Source organism: Cololabis saira, chromosome 16 (assembly GCF_033807715.1).
Source record: "Cololabis saira isolate AMF1-May2022 chromosome 16, fColSai1.1, whole genome shotgun sequence".
NCBI classification, from domain to species: domain Eukaryota; kingdom Metazoa; phylum Chordata; class Actinopteri; order Beloniformes; family Belonidae; genus Cololabis; species Cololabis saira.
Genome location: NC_084602.1, coordinates 33,805,417 through 33,811,416, shown reverse-complemented (window position 1 = coordinate 33,811,416; position 6,000 = coordinate 33,805,417). Strand labels below are relative to the sequence as shown.

At 41.9% G+C, this 6,000-nt stretch overlaps 1 pseudogene; it reads left to right on the top strand.

The window, feature by feature from the left end:
• The first annotated feature begins 2,526 nt into the window (after positions 1-2,526).
• Positions 2,527-6,000, top strand: part of LOC133462184 (RNA-binding protein 25-like) — a 49,859-nt pseudogene continuing 46,385 nt past the window's right edge.

Here is a 6,000-nt window from a genome sequence, read left to right as displayed (position 1 = left end):
ACAGCCCTATGTTGTGTATTCCAGAAACGTCTGCATGCATCTCTGCTTTCCTGTGATAAAACAGACGTAAGACAATTCAAAATGAATCGCTAAGAAAACTGATCAAAAATGCTGACACGACTAATGGAGAAATCTATACTTTTAAATATGTTGTAATCGCTAGTGAGGGCGATATTGGAATAAGTCTTGAATATTGTGTCTGCTTTTATCAAACCAGAATGTGTTGTATTCAGCGCCGTGAAAGGCACTATTTACAATCAGTTGCTCTTTAAGGCTCATTTGAGGCGGCTCCTGGATTTATGCAAGAGTCTCTTCTCCAGGCAGTAATGCCTGGGTCTTTGACTGTGCGGTAATTATCCTGGGACCAGGAAAAAATAAGCAAGTGTGTGTGTGTGTGTGTGTGTGTGTGTGTGTGTGTGTGTGTGTGTGTTCGGGGGGAGAAAGGTGTACATGAGAAAGTTTTCGTATCTACTGTATCAGACTTCGATCTTGTGATAATTAGTCTTTAAGTTGGGAAGGTGAAGACAGAGTCAAATTAATTAGACAAACCTGGTATCAGGTAATTATGCACCTTATCGAAGTCAATAGCCAATTCATTTGGCTATTTGGACTTTTTAACTATGACTCAATTGTAGTGTGTCTGTTCAAGGTTAATGATATTTATCTGTAGTAACAATACGTGATCAGAGGTAGTTTGGTGAATGAAACAATAGATTTTGAAGCTTTATAAACTAGAGCTCACCCAGGAACTCTCTTGGGACAACATTTGAAATATAAGCCTTCAAATTGTGGATCGTGGGGAATTTGTGTGAAATAATTTAGTATAGCACAAAAAAATGCATTTGCTTCGGTTAGAGTTCTGAATACTTTCTTCACTGACAAATTATTGCAAATAGCATTTTTGTTACAGAAGAGAGAGACTGCAGAAGTCAGAGCTCTCTGTCAGTCTGTCTGAGCTACAGTGATTCAAGGAACTGTACTGAGTTATTGTATGTGGCAGGAAACATTTCATGTATCTGTCTTTGCTGCAGTGGAGCTGGTTCGTTCTGTTGGACAAAGAGCTCTGCTGTCGTTCCAGGATGTTATGTCATGGGTGTGAGGGGTTATCATGGATGGATGACAGCTTTTTTTTTTACAGTGCTCCTCTCCACCACTGCTTCAAATTGTCTGCCTTGCAGCCAATCATGGAGCCAGGCTTCTTGATCAACTTGTGACTCCAGTGTGACTCCCCTAGCACACCACGGCATGGAAAAGTACACTGGAGACAACGTTCTTGATTATCTAGATCAGGGGTCGGCAACCCAAAATGTTGAAAGAGCCATATTGGACCAAAAACACAAAAAACAAATATGTCTGGAGCCGCAAAAAAATGAAAAGTCTTGTATAAGCCTTAGAATGAAGACAACACATGCTACATGTATCTATGGTAGTTATAACTGGGGGGAGATTTTTTTTTCATTATGCACTTAGAGAAAAAAGTCGAAATGTCGAGAAAAAAGTCAAAATGTCGAGAAAAAAGTAAAAATTTCGAGAAAAAAGTAGAAATCTCAAGATTAATGTTGAAGTACAATCTTGAGACAAAAGTCGAAATGTTGAGAAAAAAAGTCGAAATGACAAGGAAAAAAGTCGAAATGTTGAGAAAAAAGTCAAAATGTCGAGAAAAAAGTTGAAATGTCGAGAAAAAAGTCAAAATATCGAGATTAAAAAGCATTTTTGAAAAAGCTGCAGGAGCCACTAGGGCGGCGCTAAAGAGCTGCATGCAGCTCTAGAGCCGCGGGTTGCCGACCCCTGCTCTAGATTATATATTCACAAAATAAAACCACTTTGTTCAGAACAAGATGACTCAAAAAGACAAGCAAAATCAATAGTCAGCAGTCCTGGACCCGAATACTCGGATATCTGAGTATTCATTGGTTAATTGGACATCTTTATATTTAAATTTGAGCATCTGGATTTCCTTTGAATGTTGCCCCCCCCCCACCTCCCACTCTGTCCTTCATGTGTGGATTTCAACATTCCCTCAGTGGGTGTAGTGGCATGAGAGTTTAAGAGAGCCACGTTCCTTTATTTTCCATATTTGTGGAAAAGAAATGTGAATGTCATTAAAACGTTTATGGAGCAACAAGATTATGGGTGTGAACGACTTGTGCACAGTACTGTTTAATGAGAATGCAGTTCTACAAATCCTTTGACCAAATTTTGGTTAACCAATCACAAAAAGAGGTCAATCTAACAAAAAACAACAAATAAAAACACCGCCCTTCAGATCATTCTGCTTTGGCGGGGGGGATATTATTTGAGTAATATCCTGAAACTGACTGAATTTGAATCCATCTTTGTCATATTAACTTATTTTGATTGTATTTTTTTTAACTAACCACTGTTTTACCTGCTTGAATGTGACCCCCAACATGCAGTTGGCCCTTACTGCTCAAGGATGTATTGCTCTCAATGTATTGAGCTTCATTATGAATAAGTTTTTAGGCACCATGATGAAATTGTGCAGCTATAATTGAAATTTCTACAATGACATCAGCATATGGTAATCACTTTGTCACTTTCCATTATGTTGGAAGCGCTGCTAAGTTCCTGGAAGAATTTCACCTCACATAGTAGTTAGTGAGAGTCATCCACAACAAGGGCTTCACATCAGAAAGAATTATTTTGAACTGCATGACTGTACGGTGTGTGTGAGTGATAACTAACCCAGTGCAGCCGTGGGTAAGTTTGACTCATAAAGAGAGCAGGAAGGAACAATCATTATTAAAAGTGACTGTCCCACTATTCCCCTCTCTTAACCTATAGCACTGTAGCATGTGCTCTGAAAGTAAAGTGGATATTTGCTGTCGCTGCAGGTGAACCTTTGGACGGCAGGACGGCTGGTGGCATTCCTCAAGGGTACTGGAACTTCTCTTGGGTTGCAGAGGACGACCTGAGTTTGCAAGATGACATGAGGGTCAAGTCAGGTGAGTCTGACACTGTCACTTTTCCTCAGACAGACGGACTAGGGCAGCTCTGTCCTCAATCTATTTTATGCTTCCAATTGGCCTTGACGCCGGACATCAGCTGTCCATCAGCACACATGAACGTCTCTGTCTCAGCCAGTGTCTATCTTAAGCCCCGACACCATCACAAAGCCGGATTTCTGGCTGTCAACCTGACCGAGACCCCCTCAGGGATCCAGATGAATCTAACGGGGTATTCAGAATCAGAATCAGAATCAGAAAAGGGTTTATTGCCAAGTTTGTTAAACACACACAATTACATACACATGTTAACCCTTGTACTGTCTTTGGGTCAAAATGACCTAATTCTCCTATCCTTCTTTCCTCCTGCTCTCTACTTCCTTCTCTCTTCCTCTGTCCTTCCTTCCTTCCTTCCTTCCTTCCTTCCTTCCTTCCTTCCTTCCTTCCTTCCTTCCTTCCTTCCTTCCTTCCTTCCTTCCTTCCTTCCTTCCTTCCTTCCTTCCTTCCTTCCTTCCTTCCTTCTTTTCTCCCCTCCTACATTCTTTCCTTGTTTTCTCCTTTCCTTCCTTCATTCTTTTTCCCTTCCTTCCTTTCTTCTTTCCTCCCTTCCTTCTTTTTTCCCTTCTTTCCTTCCGTCCTTCTTCCCTTCCTTCCTTCCTTCCTTCCTTCCTTCCTTCCTTCCTTCCTTCCTTCCTTCCTTCCTTCCTTCCTTCCTTCCTTCCTTCCTCCCTCCCTTCATCCCCTCTTTCCCCTCCCCTATTTCCTCTTTCTCCCTTCTTTCCTCCCTTCCTTCCTTCTTTTCTCCTTTCCTCCCTTCCTTCCTTCTTTTCTCCTTTCCTTCCTTCCTTCCTTCCTTCCTTCCTTCCTTCCTTCCTTCCTTTCTTCCTTCCTTCCTTCCTTCCTTCCTTCCTTCCTTCCTTCCTTCCTTCCTTCCTTCTTTTCTCCCCTCCTACATTCTTTCCTTGTTTTCTCCTTTCCTTCCTTCATTCTTTTTCCCTTCCTTCCTTTCTCCTTTCCTTCCTTCCTTCTTTTTTCCCTTCTTTCCTTCCGTCCTTCTTCCCTTCTTTCCTTCCTTCCTTCCTTCCTTCCTTCCTTCCTTCCTTCCTTCCTTCCTTCCTTCCTTCCTTCCTTCCTTCCTTCCTTCCTCCCTCCCTTCATCCCCTCTTTCCCCTCCCCTATTTCCTCTTTCTCCCTTCTTTCCTCCCTTCCTTCCTTCTTTTCTCCTTTCCTCCCTTCCTTCCTTCCTTCCTTCCTTCCTTCCTTCCTTCCTTCCTTCCTTCCTTCCTTCCTTCCTTCCTTCCTTCCTTCCTTCCTTCCTTCCTTCCTTCCTTCCTTCCTTCCTTCCTTCCTTCCTTCCTCCCCTCTTTCCTTGCTTTGTCCCTTCTTTTCTCCCTTCCTTCCTTCTTTCCTTCCTTCCTTCCTTCTTTTCTCCCTTCCTTTTCTCCCATCCTCCCTTCCTTCTTTCCTTCCTTCCTTCTTTCCTCCATTCTTCTCTTCCTCCTTCCTTGACCCGAAGACAGCACAAAGGTTAATCCGATCTGAAAGAATTGTGTAAACATTGAACCTTGTTCCACCACATCAACAAGTGGGGGATTAGTGTTGTTTCTGTCAGCCTGTTTCAATTTTAGTTTTAGTCTAGTCTTTGGGTCAAGCTATCATTTTAGTTTTTATTAGTTTTACTCACATTCATTCTCCTTTTAGTCGTGTCAAGTTTCAGTCGACTAAAACTCTGAGCATGTTAGTCTTATTTTAGTCAGTATTGTCCAGGACCATTTTAGTCTAGTTTTAGTCAAAGATTGTATTTAGCCAAACCCATTTTACAATTCGAACAAGGTTATCTTATTATTATTATATTATTGTTACCTTATAGACTCAAGAATACATTCATTCCAGATACAGAAGACTCTAATTTGAGTTATAACATATTTATTTTTCCGCATTTCTCCCTATCTTTTTATTTTTTGATGACACATTGGGTTTTCTTTTCCACGTCTATGTAGCAAAAGCAAAAGGAAACTACTTATATTAAGGATCTTTTTTATAACATTTTGTCTCGTCTCGTTTTGGTCAACGACCAAAACGACCATAGCATAGTTTTTATTTTATCTACATTTTAGTCTCGTTTTTATTCGCCTACGATATTTAATTATCGTTATCGTCACATGACCATTATTTTCGTTGCGTCTCGTCTCGTTTTCCTCAGGTGATAAAGGTTCGTTGACGACAATATTTAGTCATAATGTTCGTTGACGAAAGCAACTTTATGGGGGACCATTGTGTGCAGCAGTCCATGCTCAATTTCCATCCTGGTACTTCCAGGGAACTTCACAAAGACAGAAATGACAGCGTGAACACACTTATACAGTGTTTCCCCTACCATTATATAGGCCTGGCGGGGCCGCCAGGCCAACGAGACCCCCCGCCAGGCCTAAAAAAAAATAAATCAATGATCATTTGCGTTTAGGAGCCTCTGCAGCTGTTATGCAATGGGAGTCAACCTGCTTCGTTGCCTAGTAACGCTGCTGAGAGCGCGGGCATATATTATTATATATTATGGGATGTATAGAGTTTGTAGCTAGTCAAAAAAAAAAGAAAAGATATCGCGGGAGACTGACAACATGATATAAAGAAATGTTTCTGCATGTTTCTGTGTGTTTGTGTTTGCATGAGACGCTGCAGGGAAGCATGAAGGAAAACACAGCCCGACGACGCACCAGCCGTCCGCGGGGTCCTAGTTCCAGCCATGTATGAGCGTCAAGGCTGATTTATGGTTCTGCGGTACACCAACGGCGTAGGGTACGCAGAGACATGCACCGTACGTGCGCGTCGCCGTGTACCCTACGCCGTAGCCTCTGCGTTGGTGTAACGCAGAACCATAAATCAGCCTTTACCGTCGCTGACACCGGTCCGACTGGTGACCCAGTAAAAAACAACGGATTTAAACACAGAACATCTGGCTGGGATTCCGAATGGCTTAATAACCATAAATACAGCCCTGGTTTGTACCACGCTCCCCATGGTAAATTTCCAATTT